At 42.3% G+C, this 11,352-nt stretch overlaps 1 long non-coding RNA gene across 1 annotated transcript; it reads right to left on the minus strand.

Annotated features, from left to right (window-relative positions):
• Window positions 1–4,175: 4,175 nt before the first annotated feature.
• Window positions 4,176–10,954, minus strand: LOC140702192 (uncharacterized). The gene is made up of 3 exons (XR_012081271.2): window positions 5,725–10,954; window positions 5,091–5,173; window positions 4,176–4,889 (listed from the first exon to the last, which is right to left on the minus strand). It is a non-coding gene; the product is annotated as an uncharacterized LOC140702192 (long non-coding RNA).
• Window positions 10,955–11,352: the final 398 nt, after the last annotated feature.

Below are 11,352 nucleotides of genomic sequence, written 5' to 3' on the forward strand. Positions count from 1 at the left end.
GAGCTTATATGTCGCCCATTTAGACCTAGTCTACTCTGGGCAGCTCACAAACCGCAGAATAAAAACAATTAATATCAAATAACAATTTGCAACATTTACACAGGACAAAGTAGATAAAGATAGAGATCTTATTGTTTTTGTTGTTGTTACATTCTCAAACATAAAGGGTCTCATTGGGCAAACTGGTTTCCAGTTCGGTATAAGCATCAAGAGCTGCAGAGAAGGAAGTTGAAAATTTGAAGGGTCCAGAATTCAACCCACTGTAGATCCATACCTTACTCTGACCCCAGGGGGTATTGTTAGGAATTAACCAGCCGTCGTTTGCTGATTGGAAAAGCTGCACTTTATTCAAAACAAAGATACCTGGGAGAACAACAGGAAAGTGGCTTATGTATTATTCAAGACTGATAGGATTCATGTGTCAGTGTGTGTGTGTGTGTGTGTGTGTGTGTGTGTGTGTGTGTGTGTGTGTGTGTGTGTGTGTGTGTGTGTGTGTCTGTGCGCGTGCATGAGATGTGCTAGAAATGCAAAAGGTGAGAGCAGGTCATTATATAAAGATCTCCCTCTTTTAACCATGAGCTATTTACAATGTCTCTTTTGCCTGTCCGATAGATCCAACATCCCCAACAGATATGAAGCATCTTATATAATATAATATAATAATCCTAGAACTGCAGAGCTGGAAGGGACCCTGTGGCTCATCAAAGTCCAGTTCCTCTCAAGGAGGCACGATGGGGAATTGAACTCCCAACCTCTGGCTCCATAGCCAGATGACTTAAACCACTGAGCTATCCAGTAGTTCTTAAAGTTATTTGACACTATGGTTGCCCTTTAAGCAGCTCCACTTTCCCTCAAAGTTCGGGGCCAAAACCTCAGACCAGGAGTGAAGCACTGTGATGTCAAAAGCTCAGCTCCTTATGATCTTGTGCAACAAGAAAGCTCATGAGTCCCGGTGCTAGCACATCATTTTCTGCTCAGTTGCAATGGCTGAGACAGCCTGTATTTGTCTCTTTCCCTTACTCAATATTTTCATGTGCTGACATGCTGCCTGCACAATAGACCCAAGCAAACACCATGGATGGATGGATGGATGGATGGATGGATGGATGGATGGATGGATGGATGGATGGATGGATGGATGGATGGATGGATGGATGGATGGATGGATGGATGGATGGCACTTTTAGTCCACCTAACTTAGTGATAGTCTACCCAGGGCAGTTTGTATACTGAAGCAGAACACACAACAACTAAAACAATAAAAAGAGTGAGTACACAAAACCACAGACTAAACAAAAACAGAAAATTGCTCACGGTAGCTTAAGTGAACCAAATTATATACACCATAACATAATAAACAAAATGTCCAGTAGGATAATAAAATAATCTATAGTAGCAGTCACATGAAGGTTTCAAAAATTCACCTGGGATGTTGCCAAAAGCTTCCTTAAATAGTTCTCTCTTTTTAAACTGATCTTCTAAAGATCTGTAGGGAGAAGGCCTGTGTAATTTCTGGTGGAAGTATATTTCACAGCAAGGGGGCCACTACTGAAAAAGCCTGGAGCTTAGTATTATTTTTCTTTATTTGCCTCAGGGTAGGCACCCTCAGTAATGCCACCCGAGAGAAATGGGCAGGACAGGTAGATACTCTTGCACTAGATTCAACTCTTGGTATGGGATTATTCTCTCAATCCACACAGGATTCTTTTTTGATTCTAGGGGCAAGTCCCCGCACTAATTCCCATGCTCAGAAAACAACACAATAGAGCTATGCTATTTTCCCGGACATGACAACACTTTTTAGGTGGATACATCAGTGAAAACCCTTTCTCCAGCCATGAGGAAACACAAACTCTTTGTTCATAGGCAATGTTGTTGCAACACTGCAATGCAGATGGTTATGTTATAGTTAGAGTTACAAAGATGCTATGGTTAAAATATCCAGGGGCTAGACAATACCAGCTGGCTGGATAGCTCAGGGGATAGCTCTGGCTGTAGACCCAGAGGCTGGGAGTTCGATTCCCCAGTGTGCATTCTGGAAGAACCAGCCTGGAGTGGCCTTGGGCCAGCTGCACAGTCCTAGGAGGCCCTAGAAAAAGGGAATGGAAAAACCACTTCTGAATACCCTCTACTTAGAAAACTCTAGAAAGGGTCTCCATAATTCAGAATTGACTTGATGGAACACAATTATTATTATTAGACAACATGGGGAAAACCACCGCCTTTCTCTCTTGAGTTTTGGAATCTCCCCTAGTAGAACACGGGCTTTCTAGACGTTCTGAATGAACACCCATCTCAGCTCCTTCATCAGCCCCCTTGACTAGGCAGGTGCCACAGTGTCCAAATGGTGCACCCTCACCAACACATTTTCGACGGGGATGTTGTTTGCTTTTCACTTCGCCTCCCAGAGACTCAACATTTGGCAGAAGGCAAGGTGTGAAGCAAAACATCGGCCAGCCATGACACTTGGTAATAAAGAAGTGACAAACACATTTTTAAGTTTCAGGGTGTTGGTTTTTTGGGGTGGGGGTGGGGAGTGGTCAAATAGGGTGGAAGGAATATCCACCATGGTAGGCATGTTTAACAGCATCGCCTCTAACATGAATATAATATTTTGTCACGCATGCAACGGCTTTCTCCATTTTGTGGGTCATCTGCCACACATTTGGTCACATGGCAGGCTGCATGATTGATTGCACAGCCAGTACACAACCCTTGCCTGGTGGGTATTCCACAGGATGGCAACAACAGTTTGCGTGAGGGCCATTCCATGTATTGTAGGTTCAGCAGGATGCTAGCCAAAATAATTAATATCTCACACCCCATAAGGAACTTTATGATACCCCTGGAGGTTTTTTTTAATTGCCTGTTTATCTATCTAACATTTTCAGATTACTTCCCTGCAGGAAACATTTTCAGAAAACACATCAGAGAAGAAAGAAAACAAAATAAAAACCAAACACACAGACACACAGACAGACACACATACACACAAGAGGCAAAAAATGTTGCGGCACCTTAACGACGAACTGCTATATTTTCATGTGAAGGTAGCAAGGTTACTTCCATAGACATAAAAGAAAATGTTGTTCAGAAAATATTATATTGCAGCTAGATAGTGTTGCACAGGCTATACAAAAAAGGTAGCAATGATTTCTATCCAACTGTTGAGAAAGAGAGAGAGAATGAGTGAATAAATGATGAAGAAATCAGGGCAGCTCCTCAAAATTTCAGAGGGAATGCTGCATACTAGGTCACAAACTGAATATGCATTAAATACAACTGCCAAGGTTACTGCCCACCTTGGAAGAGCTAAGCCATAGAGGGTACTTCTGAAAAACAAGCAGTGGCATCCAGGTTGGCATAAAATAAATTCCAAATTCCATATTGGCCAAGTTGCCATTTGCCACCCATTTTAATCCACATTTACTTTGGGAGCAGTTGAGGGACCTCTCTATTGGACTTCGGGCACCATGATGTAGGGAAGTAGATCCTTATCTTGTTCTCATGTACAGGAGCAAGAAACTCAAAAGCTTTTGCCCTCATTTGCAAGGGGATGACATCTTTTCTATCAGTCTCAATGAGAGTATACACACAAAAGTTATGCAGGCTACAGAAAAGAAAAACAAAGACTTAGAATTCTTAGAATGAGAAGCATTGGATGGTTTGTTTGAGTCATTCTAAGCCATCACCCAGTTCTCCTGTTCCTCTGCTATCTCTCTTTGTGGTTATGGGCTTTCCTTCTCAAGTGAAAGGATACTAGTGTTGCACAGAGACAAGTTGCAGAGGCCTTAATGGAGGAAAAAGGATTCTTTATTCATATCCCTTATTGTGTAAAGACAGGCTAAAGAGTTGAAAGGGAGAAATGTGGTGAATATTCTTCATATCACTAGGTGTTTATACAGGTGCTTATACAGTTCCATGGACTGTTGTTGCAAAAATACAAGGGAAAGCTTCCCATCTGCAAGTAACCAAAGTACTGTGGCACCTCGCAAGATGATTTTAATTCATTCCGCGAAAATCGCTGTCTTGCGAAAAAATCATCTCGCGAGAGTCCCTCGCAAGACGAATGAAATTTATTTGTCTTGTGAAACATTGGTCACACACGAGAAAAAAAGTCTTGCGAAGCATGGTCATAGAAAAAACCATCTTGCGAGGTGCCACAAGGATCACTAAAACCAATCCTAGCCGCCTAGAGTGGACTGGTAGCCCAGATAGGTTGGGTATAAATAAAATAAAATAAAATAAAATAAAATAAAATAAAATAAAATAAATCATCTTGCGGTTTTTTGTCCCCCGAGGCAATTGTCTTGTGAGGCACCACTGTATATTTGTTTGTTATTCGCTCATTACATGTTGCTGCTGCCAGGGAAAGGTGGATCAAAGTGTCTTTGCCTTCCATTCAATGAGAAATAAACCAGCCCAGTTTTCTCCCTTGTTTTATCTTCTGAAATGCTTTCCCACTCACCCTTGCCTCTCCATTTAACTAGGGACTTGGGGACATACCTACCAGAGGGCACTTGGGGCTTCTACGTTCCTCCTCTGACAATTGTTTTTGTTTAGTCGAGAAGTCTTTTCCGACTCTTTGTGACTCCATGGACCAGAGCACGCCAGGCCCTCCTGTCTTCCACTGCCTCCTGGAGTTCGGTCAAATTCATCTTGCTCGCTTCGATGACCCTGTCCAACCATCTCATCCTCTGTCGTCCCCTTCTTCTCTTGCCTTCACACTTTCCCAACATCAGGGTCTTTTTCTCACACAATAGTGAAATCATTTTTGGAATTGTATTTTATTTATTTGTGGTTCCCCCCCCCCCCACTCAGTTGGGATGGCCTTCAGTGGCTTGCGATTCCCACCTTTCTGGAACGGCCGTGGGATTTATTTTGGGAGCCTGTGGAAAGGTCAAAAAGGCCAGAGGTCAAAAGCGGTCATTAAACATCTTTCACATTTTCTCTTTCGAAGGCTTTCCCCTAAAGGAGGAGAACATCTCCCTTCCTTGCCATATAACGCTTTGTGGTTTTACATCCCTTGCCTTGTCACATTTTATCTCTGTCACTCCCCTCCTCTCCCTTGTTTTGACTCTATTTGTTACCTTTCATCTCTGGCATTATTTCCCTCAGCGGATGCCTGTGTTTCTTCCTTCTGTATTTCTTACAGCTCTCCGAAGCCGGGACTCTACCGAAAACAGATACAAAAGGGGTGAAAAAAATTTGCTGAGACTTCTGGAGGTCCATTCCTGTGTTAGGGCAGCCGGGAGTCAAGCGGGCGTCTTTCACCCCCCACTAGACATATGTTTCCATACAATCAACCTCCCCCTCCTTCTTGTTAAGGATGTCACTTCAGGTTCACACAAAAGGCCCGTCTTCTCTGTTGCGTTATCTTCAAGAAAATCTCAATGACTTTGTCGTCTGTTGGCTGAACTCAGTGAAAAAAAAAATAGAGCCTTGTTTAGCTCCCAGGTATAAGCTGCTAAACCCACTGTACTGTATATATACAGTTGGACTAAACAGTGTTCTATATAGGTTGCTTATGTTTCTTGTAACCCAGCACTGAGCACTGGAATTAAAATGCTGCTTCTTCCCATTGGTGAGAACGATGCTTTGTAACTTATCCCTCTCAAGTGTCCCTGACTTGAACCCCATTTTTTTACACAGCTCCACTGTCCTCCACAACCCCTTTGTCAAGCTTTGGATTTTTATTTTGCACACACCCACCGCACTCCTCACCTTCTGAATTTTGCCTGAGACGGTGGTGCCTACGCAGAATGCTCTGAAACATAGCTTGACCAGCCTCTGAAACATCTGACCCCATCTTTGCTGTCCTTCTGCAAGCAGACGAAGACCTTTCTCTCCAGGCAAGCTTCCCTTTAGATGAATGGTTGACCCAGGAGATTTTTTTAAAAAGAGATTATTTTATTCTGAAAACGTTTCTCTTTAGGCAGGGTTTTCATTATATGCCTGGCTGGCCAAGTGGATTTTTAAAAAGAGATTATTTTCTTCTGCTGTTTTTGCTTCCGCTTTTAACATTGATTTCCTTGATGACTTCTAATATAATATGTGTGCAATGCTTTTTTTTAGTTTGCAATAATTCTTATTTTAGCTTTTAACTTTGTTTCTTTTAATACTATTAACTGCTTCAGATCCTTTAGGGGAAAGGTGGCATATACATATTTCAAACGAACAAACAAACATTTAATTGCTTCCCAAGTTTGTGTTCCACTTTTCTGAAAATAAATCAAAGTCTCTCTCTCTCTCTCTCTGCGTGTGTGTGATGTTTTATTTTTCCGAAGGGCTCATAGTGTTGGATATGAGACAGACAGTTTTAGAGGGAACGAATGACACCACCAAAATGAAAAAAATATGCCCTTTTAAAATATGTTGAATATTGACAGGGACGTTGAATATTGAGTATTTAATCTAACATGTTGATCTGCAAGATATAAGGTTAACAATGCTGCCAGCTGCTATTTTCTACAGAGGATCCCCCTCCATTTGCAAAAAAAGAAAAGGCAAAAAAAAAAAACAACCCCACCATGACTACGTAGCCTATAAAATGCTGTTTCATTTTCTACTTTTATACAATGTGTTGGCAGTGTCTTTCATTGCATCTTTTTGCTTGAGATCCTTCACTTCCCATTACTGGGGTAGTTCAAGAACTTATGTCTCGGTTTCGCCCACAAAAACCTCTCCAGTAACTAAGACCGGCTCCCGAGGCTTCTGTAGTAAGTCTCCAGCCTCAGACATGATGTGGGTTAACTACTGAAAAGAAGATTTTCAGGACAGGCATATGGGCTGGATATGAGGCCTCAACTTAGTAGAATAAGAAGGAGACCCCCAAAGCAACAAAATGGCTAGCCAAGATTTGAGGCATGAGATCCTCTGAAAAAAACTAAGCCAACATCCACATTTTCATGCCTACCGGTTGTGCGGCAATGGACAAATAAATACCTGCCTTTGACAGAGATCTGTGTTGCCCGCCCCTTTCTTTGTCTTTTTAAAAATGCTGTTGCCCAGATATGTTTGAACCATTCCCCCATTTAATGGTGCCCTGAAAGACTCTCAGCATAAAGGAATAACAGTTCTGGGCTTTAATCGATAGACGGGCAGCTTGAAATGCTTCTGTGGCAGAAAAGAGATGCAGATTTTTCTTTTAAAAAAGAAAGACATCAAAGCATGAAAAGTATTTTCTCTTTAATTTCCTGGCCTGACAGTGCCAACTAAATAATTGTCTAAAAAGCAAACATCTTGTCAGATTTTCATGTGCTGTGAAACTTCCACTGTGTCATCCACAGCGGTATATTATAGATGGATATGATAGGTGCATGTTGCTATTATGCATTTTTGGGTCAGCTTTACTGAAATGCAGTCATGCAGAAATGCATTTCCATTGAAGTGGGGTAATAAGTCAGTTATGATGATGATGAACCTGAACCGAGGCATCTTAATATGCTGCATGAACCATCATGAACAAAGCCTTCTTTAATATGCTCACACTGCTTGCATGCAAATCGATCTCCAGCCTCATCACTTCCTTATATATCTGTCCCTCCTTTCTCCTCAAAAGGACCATGATTTGCCCTTCCCAGATGAAAATGTTGGTTGGAACATGATTCTCTTTCAGACAGCAGACATCTCTGAATCTTCTGTTGCAGAGTTTTGAATTTTGGTTAAATTCCTCTGTAGCTGTGCAGGGATTCACAGAGCAAAACAGCTTCAAAACCCCCACAGAGTAGTTCACCCTCTTTTCTCATCAACTGGCACTTACAGTCTCACTCTGAGATATTTGAAGTTTCATTTACTTACAGTGAACAGATAACAGCAAAATTGACAAGCATGACTGCTTTGAGCAATGGGCCTGAATTGACTCATTGACTTTGAACAGACTGACTGGCTCCAACAGACAAAAGAGAGAGGGGGAAATTCTCTTAGCAGAGACGTGTGGCTCTCTTTCAATTCAGAGGCAGGGGGGTTAGTGCAGAATAGATGGACAGTCACTGAAACCCGGAAAGATCCCTCCCAGCCACACCTACTAAAAGCTGCATGCAAGGTTGAAAAAACAAAACTCCAACATTTTTCAAATGCAGTAAAATATAAGACTGTATGTACAATATTATGTATACTAAGGGAAAATGTTTCCAGGCATGTGCATGTGTGGCCATCATTCTATGGAAAACATGTTTTTTAATGGAAAATTACAAAATGGGTTTTTAATGGAGCAAACTGTATAATAAAAATGCATTTTAAGGGGAAGTAATCACAGATCAACAGTAGAACACATGGAAAGCAGGCAGAGGTAGATTTCTTTAGATCTAATCATCTTGTTAATTAGATTTGCCGTTGTTGTATCAGTTTGCCAGACAAGATCGTATCTCAGTTGCAACCAAAGTATCACTTCATCAATGCAGACTGGGAGTTTAGAAACGGGAGCTCTCGTGAGACGGGCAGCAGAGAAGATGTAACAACTGTTGATCAGTTTTGAGGACTCCTACAGAAGAAGAGCCCTAGCAGGTGAGACTAATGGTCCAGTCTGTAGAACACCTTGTGTCTCATAGTAGCCAATCAAACAGAACATGGAAACGTTACCTGTCTGAACTCTTTCAATCCAATGCATCAGGAAAACAGGACACAAAAGCAACCATACTTTCTTCCTATTGCTTTTGGGTAGCTGGTCATGAGTGTCAAGCGGACTCTTGACTTGGAGTGTACATCTAGATGTTGTGATTTCCACTGACAGAGTCACCATCCATGAAGGTGTCTAGCCATGCTTTGAGGGATCACACAGATGCTGCCCCATCATCCTGCGGTACAGAATTCTGTAAGATAATGGAGGGCTTTCCTTTTCCATTGTCTCAAATCTCTCACCAATCAGCCTGCCAAAAAAACTCAACAATGACTGTTCTGAGTTCTAACATCACCAAAGAAGGAGAAACATCTGTACTCTGTGTAAAAACCATCTTAAATGTCTGCTTGACAAATGGAAATTATGCAAAACTGGGCTCTCTTGGATGTGACAATACTAAGAAATACCACAGAACCCTAGGTAGAAGACTGGAGAGCCATCGCAGACAGTCACAATTGACAACTGTGAGGTGGATGGGCCAAGGGTACAACTCAATGCAAGGCTTTGCATATTGCTAACTATGGGCACACTCCTTGGAGGAACCCATCGGCTTCTCAGAAGACACATCAGCTCAGAAACAGTTGCATTGCTTGTACGTTCAAAGGCCCACCAAAAACCTCGGGTTCGCACACAGTTCAACACACGTAGCAACATGCCACAACCCTCGCACAAAAGCCATTGGCAGGATGTCCAAAAAGCATCAAACATTTGCTGACAAATTAATTCTTCCCTGCAATGTAATAATTGAGGATTAAAACAATGTCTATATCTGTAACCTTATTTCTTCTGGAAGGAGATTAATTTGTTGCTAAGGCAGATCTTGAATTTCCTTTGATGTCTTTGAGCACACATGGAAGACCGCAAACGGCTTGGCTCTTTCGCTGACCTGGAAAAAATGTAGCACTCTTTTTTTTTTGCCCCCTCCTTGTTTTCCCGATGGATCATCTTCAGGGATGGGTGGACTTTAAAGACACTGAGGGACCTGAAGGTGCTTCTGAAACCATAATGGGGACATGAAAACTTTCACTTCTTTGAGATGGGCTATTCCACGGATCCTGAGAAACCCTGGGGTTATTTTGAAACCAATCAAGGCCTTCTGGGTGTTAAGAATAACAGAGAAGCTTTCCTGAAAGATGGATGGCTCCCACCTTGACCCATCCATGATGTGCTGTTCGGCATGTCATTGAGTGCCTACTCAATTTCTTCACAGAGACAAGGGAAATACTAGAGGTGACAAATCTTCTTCAGTTCTTCTGTCTCTCCTCCTCCTTCTTCTTGTTTTTCATGATAAAATGCTAGAACTGGGTCATAACTTCGTTATGTTTTTAAAAAAATTCTCTGGAAGGGAGATCCTGGCTGCCTTGTTAGACTTCAACCCAAAATGGAGGTCACAGGCAGGAAGAATGGTGCATAGTGGTCAGGTTACATTTTGTGGGGTATAGAATCCATGACTTTTCTCTGCTTCTGTGGATGAAAGCCGGACAGACGTTGGGTGAGTGCTCCATTGCCTTTAGTTTAAGATTAAACAACAATAACAATAAAACCACAAAAATCCTTAGATTCTTGAAATGCCAGTTATAAATTCTCCCTTTTCTTGTTATTGTTACGAACTTTCAAATCATCTCCAACATATGGCAGTCCCATGAATGAGTATTTTCCAAAATGTCCCATCCTCAACAGCCCTGCTCAGCTTCTACAAACCCAAGCCCGTAGCTCCCTTTAGGGAGTCCATCTACGTCCTATTTGGTCTTCCTCTTTTCTTGCTGCCTCCAACCTTTCCCAGCATTACTATATTTTCAAAAGAATTCCGCGCCCACCAGTGGAGGTGGGGCTAGGAAGTGCCAAACACCTGCCTGGCTGATAAACAAACCAGCACAAACCACCAGGACTGATATCTCGTGCCCATCTCTCTTCACAATTGGTCACATGATGGATTGCACAGCCAGGACATGGCAGAACACACAAAAGGCAGTATACACAACTGTGCCCATCATTTGCGTGCTTCTCCATTTGTGCTCAGTGATTTCAGCAGACGTCTAGGCATGGGTGGGAAATTTGTTACAAATTAGTAAAGGTAAAGGTTCCCCTTGATCTTTAGTCCAGTCGTGTCCGACTCTAGGGTATGGTGCTCATCCCCATTTCCAAGCCGTAGAGCCTGCATTTGTCCATAGACAGTTTCCATGGTCACATGGCCAACACGACTAGGCACAGAACACCATTCCTTCCCACCGTGGTGGTACCTATTTATCTACTTGCATTTACATGCTTTCGAACTGCTAGGTTGGCGAGGAGAAGGGACAAGCGACGGGAGCTCACTCCATCGCGTGGATTCGATCTTACAACAGCTGGTCTTCTGACTTTGCAGCACAGAGGATTCTGCGGTTTAACCCGCAGCGCCACCACGTCCCTAATTTATAAATTTGTAATTTATAAATTTGTAAATTTATTAGAAATTATTACATTAAGCAAGTTTTTATTAAAACAGGTATTGAGCTCGCCTACCTTTGATTCCCAGTCTCTGCAAATACTCAGGGAAGAGGGCATCACTTTATTCTCCATATCCTACCTGAGGGTAGGACAAGAACCAATGGGTGGAAGATAGGCTGCTGGAAAAAAAGAAGAAAAAAAGTAAAGGGAAGAGGGAGATCCAGCCTGGAAATAAAGGAGGTATTTCCTGATGGTGAAAATGATTAAGCAGGGGAACAGCTTGCCTCCCGATGTTGTGGGTGCCCCAT

The sequence above is a fragment of the Pogona vitticeps genome, chromosome 10, assembly GCF_051106095.1.
Source record: "Pogona vitticeps strain Pit_001003342236 chromosome 10, PviZW2.1, whole genome shotgun sequence".
Classification (NCBI taxonomy): Eukaryota; Metazoa; Chordata; class Lepidosauria; order Squamata; family Agamidae; genus Pogona; species Pogona vitticeps.